The sequence below is a fragment of the Colossoma macropomum genome, unplaced genomic scaffold (assembly GCF_904425465.1).
Source record: "Colossoma macropomum unplaced genomic scaffold, Colossoma_macropomum, whole genome shotgun sequence".
NCBI lineage: Eukaryota > Metazoa > Chordata > Actinopteri > Characiformes > Serrasalmidae > Colossoma > Colossoma macropomum.
The window spans coordinates 496,472-507,606 of NW_023495870.1; the positions used below are offsets into that span (position 1 = coordinate 496,472).

The 11,135-nt window shown below is 36.8% G+C and overlaps 1 long non-coding RNA gene across 2 annotated transcripts; it reads left to right on the plus strand.

Moving 5' to 3' along the window:
- Positions 1-189: 189 nt before the first annotated feature.
- On the plus strand, positions 190-9,621 carry LOC118803171. 2 transcript variants are annotated; one of them, XR_005006834.1, is made up of 5 exons: positions 190-453; positions 894-4,684; positions 5,693-5,758; positions 6,192-6,267; positions 8,852-9,621. It is a non-coding gene; the product is annotated as an uncharacterized LOC118803171 (long non-coding RNA). The 2 variants fall into 2 exon arrangements; XR_005006833.1 differs by having other exon boundaries at positions 190-4,684.
- Positions 9,622-11,135: the final 1,514 nt, after the last annotated feature.

The window sequence follows — 11,135 nt, forward strand, 5'->3', positions numbered from 1 at the left end:
TGTTTTTGAACGCTTAAAGCGAACATTAGCCTCTTGGAAAAACCTAATTATACCGAGAAACAGGCCTACTACGGAATTGTGGCGGATCTTTGTGGTGAAATACAGGCCTAGAACTACGGTTATCCGTCCACAAAGTGTTACATATCGATGACTGTAATTTTAAGCAAAATGAAGCTTGTACAAACAGATCATTCTGTCGTTTACTGTGCCATCTCGGGACAGCCTGTGTGGAAAGGTAAACACAGGAGGGAGTGTCTGTCCAGCCCAGGGCTTCAATCGAGCCAACGGCGCCATCTACAGGTTTTGAGGAGTAACTACACCCACTGACGGGCATTTCAAGACGGCTTACAGTCCTGGGAGCTCCCACACGCTGCCCGTTAGTGGTCTTCCCTCATCAAGCACATCTGACTCAGCTCACTAACTAATTAACAAGCTCATCGTGTACTTGTCCAGGTGTGTTAAATTAGGGAAAACACAAAACATTTAACTGTGTTAGACGTACATATACTGCATATATTTCCGTACTGCAATATGGGAAGAGTTTTTGACCTAGATATAAGTAATTCTAATTTGTTTCAGTAATAGCTTAACTATATGTGAGGGATAATTCTTCCATGCAGTATATTCTGAAGTACTGGTTATGCTTTGCTGTCAGTGGGGAAAGACCCAAATCTAGTTTAAACATCCCATTGATTCACTTGTATTTCCAATTTGTATTGTACTGTAAAGTTTTTTTTATGTTAACATTAATTCTTTGTTTACTTTTTCACTTCACATGTGCCTTCTCCATTATGTTGTAGGTACTGTTTAACAATATTTTACTGTTGTTCTTCAACAGAATGCTGCCTGACTTCTGACTGTCGCTTTGTAATGTCTGTGTGAGTTTGTGTTAGGTTGTTGGCAGAACCTTTCAGGGGTCGGTTAAGGCAAGGCCTGTTGCACAGTCCATATGGCTCTATTCTGAAGGGGCCTCCGAGCTCTTTATGGAAATATACAAGGAGAGAACAGAGTGTGATCATTAACATTTGAAAGTAGGTGTGTGTGTGTGTGTGTGTGTGTGTGCGCGCGCATGTAGTGTGTACATGCGCCTGTGTGTCTTTCTGTTTTTCTCTGTGTGCACGCTGGTGATTTACTGTCCCATTAGGATGGAGCACCCTCAGTAGCCGAGGGGGATTCCCAATTTGGTGAAGGTTATGTGGTCATTTGCAAGACACTGGGTATGTGTGGGTGGGTGGGGTGGGGGTGTAGGGGAGAGGGGTCAGGGTGCCAGCAGCTGCTCACTACTGATGGTGTTCCACTTCTGTTCTCTGTCCTCTACATCCGCCTGAGGAGAAGCAGCAGGGAGAGCACCCAAACAGAGACGCCCTCTCGTGTCAGTCGGCTGATGAGTGAGGAGACATGGAAGTCAGAGAGGGAGAGAGAAAAAGAGAAATACAGGATGTTTTCTTTCAGATTCTGTCAGTATAATTTTGCGATATGACACATAGCACAAATTACATCACACATTTGAAACATAAGTGGTTCTTAGCTTGGACATGCAATCTTCACACACAGAAAACTTTAATTTACATAATATGGATGTTCTTTAAACTTTAAAACAGCTTGCACATTTCTTTTACAGAAAAATGGTTCTGTAAAGAACTATTAATTGAAGGTTCTTTAGAGGACTAGAAGTGGTTCTTCTATAGCATCGCTTGAAAAAAAATTTTGGTCATTTTATTTTAGATTTGAAGTACTTTTAGCATCTCTAAGCCTCAGGTATTTGTGTGACATCACTCTATGAAAGGGTTCTCAAACTTTTCCATGTCAGTTACTCCATTACTGACCACTTACAAAATGAAGACTACAGCGCATAAAAAGTAATGTTTTGATGATGCCATATCATAATTCGATTTTTTAACACAATTTGAAAACTCTAGCTGCTCTTTACATTTGTGTAAACGTTTCATGATGAATGGACCAATAAAATGGTCTAAAATGATTTCTTCCTACAAAAAATTCACTATGTTAACGTTCCTTAAGGTTAAGAATTTTTTGTCCTTCTCCTGAAAAGTGATCATTTCATTGAGGCAGAAGCGATTTATTTGTACATTAAAGTACTGATATTACTCTTTATGTCTCCCTTGAACTATACAGAAAGCAAGGCCACATAGCCTTGAAAAGGAGGCCAGTCTGATAAAATTCATCTTCTGTCCAAATTGAGAATGAACCTTCAGCTTATTGTAGAATTAATTTGTGGTTCTTTTTTAAGACCCTCAGTAAGTATGAGAATGCATGAGAGTCCATTTTATTTTATTTATTTTTTTCTCAAGCATTTTGAATATGGGAAAGATAACTAATAATAAAATAATGAGTAAAAAAAATGATGAACGGCACTTTTTTATGTGAATAGAACAGGCAGCTGCTGGCACTTCAGTTGTACACGTAAATAGCTAAAGAAACATTTGTAAAAAGCTTTTTTAGCTTTTGTACGTGATTGAGTCAAATAATTAAATCTGTCAACTCCTTTTGAAGTTAATGAAAATGGGAGCCCATTAATACGCATATATATTTTAACTAATTATTATATTTGAAACAAACACTTCCATTGTGGTACATATATAGCACCAAAAAGAGTTATTATAACAAGCTTGACATCATAACAATGGTAGAACCCTTTTTGGGTTTATATAGAACCCATGGTTCTGAATAGAACCATTGCCTTTGCTAAAGGCTAAAATGTGACACTGATTTTATACTTTAAGCTATACGTAATAGGAACACTTTGTGCTTTGGAAACAAGCAATATTGTATCCAGGTTAGAGTACAACAATGAATACATTGAAGAAAGGAACAACTTTGAGAAATATTGATGTTGCATTTTCAACATTTGTCCAGAAGAGGGCTCCCTAACACAGTTTTATTGCATCCATTGTGGAAGGAAATCATATCCCATACAACTGTGGAGTCAAATATCAGTTATATGTTTTATTTATGAGGTGTTAATAGCTCACAAAAACAGATGAAGTATGCACTTTAATTTGATTTAATGAACTGTTTCTAGTTTTTAATGTGTCAGTAACTATCTGCATATTGTTTATTAATAAAGCATGGAGCGTGGCACTTAACCTCTATTATCACAATAAATTATCCAAAATAAAGGATGGACAGTTAGTTGAACAGTGCTCTCAAGCTGAAATGACTTTAGATATCAAAAGCTAAATCCATGAATTCAGCAAATTATTCCACTGATTCTCAATCTCACATTCAGAGGGGAGTGTGTCTTGAAAGGGGCCTCGAACAAATCTTAATCAAGATCTTTATCAGCAAATTGGCCATGGCATGCTAATTAATGTGTTGTCATTGCCAAGGATGTCAGTGTCCAGATGGTTGACTTGAGTGCAACAATCAAAAAATGTCTTCAACTGTGGATTAGACAATTGGATGTCATGTTGAAGAGTTAACAAGATCACTAAAATCACTCTTGTTTTATAGTCGCTCTGTTTTTAATTGTCTACATCTAAATATACAGAAATTCTGAGCTCAGACTTCTCAGGGTCAGAGTGCTTATTTGGGTTCTTTATTTACTTAAAATGATCTAATGTAAGATTCTGTGTACGTATATGATGTGATTATATGAGATTAGGGAAGGAGTTGGATTGATACTAGATCAGTACTTTTATTTTGAGCCACTTGATATGTATAGGTCTTGACTGAATTTCAAAACATGCAGGTGGAGACCTTTATTCTACCCTTCATATAGTTACACTGCTTAATGCCCATTTTGTCAACAAAAGCAAAACATGACAAACTAGACAATTATGTTCCTACCAAAATGATGTGCCTTTGATAACTGGGAGGTGAACCAGAATAAAACATTCTCAGTTGATTGCATTCAAAAAATGCCTAAGTACATCAAACCACCCCAATGGGTAACTGAGAGGCTGGCATTTTGTTGAAATGAATGTAATGTGATGTTTTGACTAAAAACAAACTGAGGATACTCTCTGATGCTAAATGCTAATGATACATTTTTTTTCTATGAACTTTACAGGACAATTTTTTTAATAAAAATGGAAAGACAATGTAAATTACTACTTTTTTATTGCACTTACTATTAGTGTTCAAGATTTTGTGAGAAGTAAAACCTTTTCTATTTATTATTGTTTCATCAGATCTGGACTAAAATATTTCACAACAAATTCACTACGTATTAGATATTTTAATTACATTTTAATGTAATTTTAATTATGCTGTTCTTTATACACATGAAAATTGAAAATGAAAAAAAAGCAGTTTAAGAGCCTCTATGGTGTCACAGCATTATAAAGTTCACAATAGAAAATTCATGTGTCTCACCAACTACATTTGTGAGTAGACTTTTTTCTGTATGTGTTACCACAAATGACACATATATTTGGCGTTTCATGTCTTTAATAAATGTTTTGTTTTATTATCTACATGCACTTTAGAGATGTGTAGTTCCCAGGAGCTGTGGCGGTTTTGGGGCATTCAGTAAGTGTGGATATTGAGCGAAGGATGATGTGTGTTTCTGTGTGTGTGTATTTGTGTTTTGAGTGTGTGTGTGTGTGTGTGTGTGTGTGTGTGTGCATATGTTCGGCGACAGCTGTGACCCAGAAATAAGGCCGTTGTCTTGTCGCGGTGTGGCGAGTTGCCCACAGTCCAGAACGCTGTTCATATAGAGGTATTGTTCCTAATCCTGAAGCTCAGGCAGTTCCCACCACTATGAAGGATCAACTAGAACTAAAAGATTCAGTCCCTTAATATAGCCCTTAGCATGATAAAATTTAGATGGAGCATTCAAATGCAGTGTAGAATAGAATAAAAAAGAACAAAACACATTTGTCTTTATAAAAGTGCAGTGAGATTGTTATGCTGAAGATAATGTTAAAATAATATATAAAGAGTAGAATAAAGCCTAAAAATAATAAAGTACACAACTAAAAATATACACATATACCTATCCATAATGAACATAAAATGTAGTAGCCATGTGTGCCAAGCTGCCAAGGTTGAGTGACAAAAATATACACTGGAAACTGCAAAATATTAAGTTTGTTACAAAAGGCGGGGGGGGGGCTATATTTCTAAAATAAGTCAATTTGCTCACATCTTGGTACTAAAGTATACCATTATTTGCAGTGTAGTAATGATAATACTTATAGTATTGCAAAATGGCAATAATACAATTAACAGCACTGTACAATTGTAAATGATGAAGATATGTGGCTAATTTCTTTCTATATATTTCCATGACAGATGATACATTTGGACTGCATGCTACTTTGTACTGTTTGTAGATTTGTCTGTGTTGGTAATATGCATGTCTAATTCAATCAAAGGCCATGAGCATCGTTCTTATGTGACTGTGTTCTAAATTTACTAAACCATGATTACGGCCACCAAATCACTCCACTCGATGAACTGAACGTTGCAGCTTTAGCTGTTTCCAGAGCAAATCAGTTTACGATAATCCCTTAACGTTCTGCTGTCCTGCTGTGTGCCTCAGTGTGAGTTAATTAAATGCTCTAACATGTTTCTAAAACATTTACTGATTACAGGTTGCTTTAGTGAAGTGTTCATGTAGTGTGAACGAACAACACAGAAGTAACCATTACTGTATCAGTTTGAACAACGGGCTTTTGACGTGTTCAGTTATTTCTGTGCTTTTTTTTCCCTGTGGCTGTTCAAGGAATTTCATTTGAGACAGTGATTACAGCCCAAGATCAAAATACGATAAGGTCTGTGGGAAAACATTGTAAGTACATTTTATGTCTACCTGTATTTCTAAAATAATAAGTCAATGGTGACTGATATTTGCTCTTCAAATGAACGCCCACTCTGAGTGGTCAGTGGCATCTGGTGAGACTGTATAATTCTACATTATGTATTTATGGTGAGTTATGTGTTGTTGATTAATTCTCCCCTCCATTCAAGCATTAAGCATGATTGTAAAAGACCCATTCTACTTTTATTGAGGCATCTTATAGCTGTCTTTTGACTAACATTGTTTCTCTGTGTGCTACTAAATAGACTCCACCACTTCATTATACTAACAGAGCAATTAGTGCATTAATATCCAAAGTCTCTCTCTGTGTTGACCTCCTCTGTAATGCTCTAACGTGTAATTTGTGTGTAGAACATTCTTTGCATTAATTGACCTCTGACCTCCATATTTGTGTATTTAATAGATGCTGGAACTCTTGAATGGAGTGCTCGGTGTGTGTTGTTTTAAAGGGAATGCTGGGATTTCGCTCTGAATCCACAGTAAGTTCATTATGCCAGCACACTGAATGGCTAGAGCTGAAAACACAGTTAAAACTATTGCATTTTTAAAAAAAAAATTACATGCTTTAGAGAATGCCAGAGAGAGTAAAGAAAACCCACATAGAGGTACTGTTTAAAGTCAATGTAAATAGGAAATCATAGTGCATTTTACTTCTGCACAAAAAAAGTTCTGAAGTATTTTTTGGGTACACATGGTATCACTAGGGTGGTACTGTTTTCAGTGCCTTTAGTTAGCAGGTGCTATTGCAATTCTTTCTTTAAATAGTGTTCTAGCTATGTCTTGACTCCAGGCTTTTTATTTTATTTTTCTGTTTAAAAAAACAGTTGAGCTAGGAAGAGGTACAATATGCACCTTTGCCGTGGAAACATGAATGTGAAGTACCTTTAAAACGCATTTAAGATACACAATTGAGACCACGTTGTACCTTTTTAAGTTACATTTACATTGTTTATACTTTGAGATACTATTGTTTGTATCTTGTGCCATTACCTTGCTTTCTCACAGTGATGCTGTGACGTATTTCTGAGTAAAATATGGTATCAGGGAGGGTCTCTGAGCTAACTGAGCATATTCACACGTTTATAGGAGTGAATATAGAATATTCACTAGTGAATATTATTTTTACCCACCTGCTGGTGCATAGTGATATAATTAAAACTCCAAAAATGCAAAAATCAATACACTGTAATCAAAGATTACAAGAAAAGAAGAATTTAGTCTTTTAAAATTGTATGATATAACAAGTAATTTTTAACATGACCAGCAACATGAACTAAATAAAGTCAGTTCAGATGATTGCTACAATAACTGTGAAATACAGTATGGAGCTGCACTATGCTACATTAACAAGCATGCAAGATTGTCCATGTCTGGAGTCTTGTTGTATGATGCCTTTTTGATCTTTTAATGGTTATTGGTCTGATTAATGTTCAATATTTGAGATGAAGAGTTACCCTAGCCATAAAGCTGCAGTTTAGCAACAGTCCAAAACTATTTTAAAGACTCTTCAAAGAGGAGTAAAAAAAATCCTCAAAATGAATATGAATTACAAGACACCAATGATTACAAATAAAATTCAGGGAAACTAATTGACTTCAAATAAAAAGAAATTTCAGTTTACAATATCAAATACAAATGATATATTTCACTGCACAGAGGCACATGTTGAATTAGAATGTAACTGTGCAAATGTATTCAATACTTGCAAAACTACACTTTTTGGTTTGGTGCATCATGTTTAAGACCTATTAAACTCTCAATCTGAAGCCTCGATTCAGTCTTTATTCCACACCTATAAATGGAAATGTTAAATAATGATCAGTATTTCATTTAACACATGCATGTGAATGATAAGCACTGCATACATAGACTACACAGCCTACTTCTTTGATTTAACTGACAGTATTGAAATTACTGATGAGAGAACTAGAGGCTTGCGAGAGCTCAATTTTATGACACAAACAGCTCAGTGAACTGCATAAAGAGACACGTCCTATCAGACTGGGTCTGGTTCAAGGGGAAGAAGACTGGAGAAATAGGAGTATGTGTTGTTTATCATAGGTTTTCAAGGTTAGATTGTAGTGTTTATGCTGTGCTTATACTTGAGCCAAGGATCAAATGGATGTTCTCAGTATTTCTCTTTCCACTGCTGCTGCCATGAAGAGTGTATGCAATGAGTCAACAGAGGTACACAGTGTTGTATCTTTATCTTATGGTGTGAGCAGTGCTTTATGAAGCAGCCCTGCCATGCCTTATGTAAACCAAGCTGATCTGAAATGCAAACTGTGTGTAAATGCTTGTGAACACGCAAACATGTGCTTGTCAGTGTTGAGTCCTATTATTTGCCCGATTTTACTGTTATCAACCTCAGGCTGTATCTAAATGGTGTCCCCTGAATGTTTCAATGAAGACAGATAGACAGATAGACACATAGATAATCCACTTATGGCATTCGTGTGGGTTTATATGCCAGAAATTGTTCATAATTTATTTTTTTCCTGCCTCTCTTTATCCATTGGAATTAAATGTTTGGTTGGCTTCGTATTATGCCTCATTCAAAATCTAGTTCAGGCTAAAACACTCCTTATAACTTCAATGTCAAAGAGTGAGACTAAACTGCTGTAGGCAGTTGACAGACAAAATCAGTTATTTTGAATTAAATGTTTTTGTGATGTCACAAAATAACTATGTATATAATTCTTTTGTGACATTGTAGTTGTATTCTGTGTATGTTTTTTTTTCAGAATATGGGCCTAATTTGATTGGTGCAGGAACAAAAGCCCTCCTTAGTCTCTCAGTTGAACAGTTGGCATCAACAATTGCCCACTCAGTGAACTTCAAAGACCACTAAAACATTTTGCAGAGGACAGGTTTCCTCTAGAGAATGTGGTGTTGGGCCAATAGCATCACCTGCTTTTTTAATCAATTTATTTATCCTATATTAATCATTCATATGATACTTCACTGAAAAAGCATGGCATGGAAAAGAATACTCACTAAAACCTGAAAAAACTAATGATAAATTGTTATTATTTGTGTCTTTATTATATGAACTGGTGCCAGCACAACATTGACAGATGCGGAGATGGGATCCCACTTGCAGGGAGACAAACTACAGCATTGATTCTGCACTCGGCATTAGCTGACTGTATTTGGAAATAAGGCCCCTGGCACCCGACCGTTCACCATTGGATAACGGCAGGTCTGTGAGTAGGGGAAGACGCCTCCCCCCTCAATTCCACCCTCGGCTCTGGGGCGACGGCGGATAGCAGGGGGGCAACTAGAGCTGCTTTTTACCCCAGGAGGAGCTCCCCCCCACTGGCATGCTGGCCCGCTCAGCCACCTCCCCGCTGACCAGGTGAAAGGGACGGCTCGCCAGGGACCTGGCTGCCTCGCATTCCGCCACACGCCGAATGGCTCTCTCACCGGGAACACAGGCTGAGTGCTGTGTTGAACACTACTATTCATGAACTACAATAGTGTCGTCATTGTCGGCAGTGATATTTGAAGGCTGATTATTAAATCTAAATTTATGCATGCAGATTCAGGTTGGTGAAGGTGAAGTGAAATAGATTTTGCTTTGTCTGTCACCGTCATGATAGCATTTGGATTCAGACTCAAAAGTGCAGTACAGAGTATTACTGACTTATTAATGTACCTGCATGTGTTTAGTGATAATGGCTATATATCGTTGCTATTGGAAAAAAAAAGTGTCTCCAAAATGGGAATGTTAACTGTACTTTTAATGTAATTTAAAGTAAACAGATCTTATTATAAGCAATTTTGGAGCATTTACAGTGGTTCATTCATCGTGAATTTTTACACAATAAAAAGGGCAAATAAATTTGTTAAAACAGAGATACTTTTTTACTTTTTTGGACAGCGGCCAAATATTTGTCAATTCACATAAAGAACGTTGGTATAGAACACGACTGGCACATGGAAGTAGTCTCAGGTGTAAACACTGCCTGTGTGTGTCTGTGTGTTTATGTGAGTTGTTGTCACTAATTGAAAGTAATCAAAATTAACACTGTGCTCGATTACACAACAAAAAACGTATCTGTTCTGACAGCTTCACCTTTCACATGCATAAAAAAATAAATAGCATTCGACATTAAAGGAATGGTTCACAAAATAATCTAATTTATATAATTCCTCTCTAACCCAAATGTAGTTGATCAACCAAGGTATGTTTAGTGTCCAAACATGCCTTCTTTAGTAAAAAAAGGCAATACAAGTAGTAAAAGTCAAAGACATTCTGGGTGACATGGAGTTCTGTTACTTGACTGACTGAGTATGTTTTGAAGTAAGGGGGATATTGTGTAAAATTGTTTTTTTTTCTTTTTTTTCCTTATATAACACACTCTAAAATTCTGTATTTCGACAGTTGTACAATTTCTCATAAGTTTGGTTAGGTTTTTTGCCATTGTTCTGTAAAGCTTGTCCAATCTCGCAACAGTTGCTAGCAAATTTGTGTGCGGAGCATGCATGGGTGAATTGAGTATTTTCTCTGAGAAAGAATAGATCACCCTGAGCAGATCAACTTTCACATTGTGTCACAAAGATTTTACAATGGATTGATAATATTGTATGTGTAGTTTAATATAAAGTTGTCTTGAAGGAGCACTAAAACTTACAATAATATAATATTTTTCACCAATAACACTACCACACATTCAAGCTGTAATATATGTTTACAGCCTAGTTTATTGCTTGAATGCAGTAGATGAGTTAAGCTCTTTCACAAACAACTTTTTTGCACTTAGTATTATCCTAATGCTGAATTTTGTAAACCGAAAGTATTCATCTGTAATGAATTAGGCACAAGCTTGGCCAGTGTGTCTTTTCTGCTCAGCAAGCTATCAAGGTGGCAAATGCATCCAAGCACACACACTTCAATAAGCACTTCTATGTTTCCATGTGATGCCAGGCATTATCCAACAAGTAATCATTTCTGAGAGAGAGAAAGAGAGAACGAGAGGGACAAATAGTGAGAGAGAGAGAGAGAGAGAGACAGAGGAGGGGAGGGTGAGAGAGGTGGGAGTGAGGGGCTACGCAAGAGGGAAATGTGTTATAATTGCTGCCGGTGAAGCATAGTCTCCATATAAAATGCATTAGTTTGGCTTGACACAATAATTACCTGTTTTTGCAGATGTTTTGCGGCATTGTTGTGCAAACAGTTTAGGGGGGGAGTAATTATGGGAAAGTGAGCTGAAAATAAAATAAGTGGGAGGTTTCTTGCAGATTCACCTTCATTCATGCAGAGAGAAGCTGTGCGATGCAGCTGGAGAAAATGGAACCGAAGCAAAAGGACTGTCCCAACTAGGTTGTTATTATGGCCTCGTTC